This window comes from Uloborus diversus, chromosome 10, assembly GCF_026930045.1.
Source record: "Uloborus diversus isolate 005 chromosome 10, Udiv.v.3.1, whole genome shotgun sequence".
Classification (NCBI taxonomy): Eukaryota; Metazoa; Arthropoda; class Arachnida; order Araneae; family Uloboridae; genus Uloborus; species Uloborus diversus.
This window is the reverse complement of record NC_072740.1, coordinates 118277352-118279706: the sequence shown is the minus strand read 5'-3', so window position 1 is coordinate 118279706 and position 2355 is coordinate 118277352.

The following is a 2355-nucleotide window of genomic DNA, read 5'->3' as shown; positions in this document are numbered from 1 at the left end:
ATAAAAAAGCAAGATATATCCGAAAATGCGGTATAACGAGGTCGTTAAAACTATCGACTGAATTAATACTCAAGCAACTCCTATATGCAGATACAATAAATATAGTTTATTCTTACATAAGGACGAATTTTTGTATTAAAGCACCAAAAGAAAATTATCTTACCGATTGCTTTTTTTAGTAGTAGGTATAAAAAACAATTTGTGAAATATTCCAATGGTTTTTAGGTGGAATAAGAATTTCAATCATTATAATTAAACTTGTAGTGAATTCAGAAGAATGAAATACATTTCTTTTATTTATAAACTAAAAAGGGAAGTAAAGAGTTTTCGTGAGAACTACAACTTACGTGATCTCAAATTTAGAACTAAGTTTTATACTGTTTAATTTTTCAGGGGACAGTGAACAAGTGCGATATATCCGAATGAGCGATATGAGGAGCGATATAACGAGGGGTGAATGTATACTTCTTTCTCTCTCTCTTTCAAGCAAGAATTTTTCCCGCGCTTCGGCTGACCATTTCAAAGATATTTTAAACTTTTCAAAAATTAATTTAACAAAATAATTGGAAGAAATGCTTCTTAAAACGTAAAAAAAAACTTCGTAAAACCAAATTTTTGTGTGTATAAACGAAATGCTTTGACATTAGAACGGTTAGAATTGAGTTGGGATTCTAAGAAAAAGCGAATAAATCTGAACGACGTGTAAAAGAGAGGCGCATAAACGGTACTGTACTGCACATTTGGAAACCTATTAAACCCTCTCTTTCTCAAGCATCTTTCCCGCGCTTCGGCTGACCGTTATCGGTGCGACATTCCATCGCGGTGGGAGTTTCTCTCTGAGCGCGATGAAGCGGCTAAATGCGCAATTGTAGCCGCGCAACCGCTCTTCTTTCTCTCTCTCTCTTTCTCACGTCTCCTCGCCCCCCATCCCCTCCCCCAACTTCGGAGGTCGCTCTCTCCGCCTCCCGGAAAATGACCGCAATGACCGTCTGGTCATTTCCGGCCGGACAGACAAGGTGCCAGCCTAAAATCTCGCTTGCATATTTAGGAATCTTCCTTCCTTCGGACGCATCTTCAGGGAGGATGGAGAGCAGATGTCGGATCCTTGGCTCCCGGACGCGGAGGATGAGTGCCGGATGACTGACGGTTAGGCTTAAGTGTCGTTTCCCCACACGATGGTACGTAAAACATGTTTCTGTTTTTGCGCGTTTTCTTTGGATGTGTTGGATGAACTTTTGATTGGTTCGTTTGAAATTGTTCACCCAAGCTTGAATCCTTGAAGTATTTTGTGCCTGAACGGTTAGAAATGCATGCATTTCAAAATATATTCTGCTAAACATAAACATTGTGGAGCGTTTTAACATTTTAACTTTAAAGAATTAATATGCGTTTTGCACTAATTCACAAAAAATAAGTTTGAGGAAAAGTTTGACGTTTTGATTGTTTAAATATGAAATAAAGGAAAAATTGTAATTTACTTTGAATGGTTTCCTTTAGTTATTTATGATTCTAAATACTTATTGGGTAGACTGACCAATAAATAAACATCCCACGGTGAAAAAACTCAAATTTTTATTATGTTTTTCGTTCAAATTATTGTTCAAAGGTTTCTTTCTTTTTTTTATTGGCTGTGTGACTTTCTTCTACCTATTTCCTAAAATAAAACAAACAAAAGTGCTATGTTTGTTCACTGGTTGTGTGTGTTCATTTGATGGGCTAGTGAACTTTTGTATCTTTTCAACTTCCCAAAAAGCTGTCGCAGAGCCATAAAAATTCTCTCTAAGTTTAAAAATAATTACATAGCAATTAAAATATTTTACTGTCTTGTGTCAAATGCTACAGTTTTCAACGATGTTAGGAATTTTTGAAGATGAAATTGTTCAAAAAATGATGTGTCCATTCGCTGGTCGATCTGCCATATTTCTCTTTCTGAATAACTATTGAATTCAAAATATAGCTAAATGAAATATTTGTTTTTTTATCAAAACAAAATTTTGAGATAGTAGCATGGGAAGAATTCAACAAAAAAAGTTAAAATAGAATCAAATCTCTGCAACTCGAAGTCCCAGAAAACCGGCTTAAACGTTGGAATTATTTGTAGTTCGAGTTATGGGAAGTTCCCACAGCCTTGTTAAGAGTTTTGGGTTCAATGAAAATTTCGAGATAAATTAATGTTAGAGTTATAAGGCTTCGAGTTATCACGAGTTGACTGTAGTCTATTTCAGAAGCTTGCTGCGTAACGATATGCCGAACTCAGATTTGTAAACTTTTATTCTGCCTTCACACTTTTTTTGCAAGTAAAAAAGAAATATATGTTTAAAATGCTCAACAAAGTACAAAGAAGTTTGAAAAAAT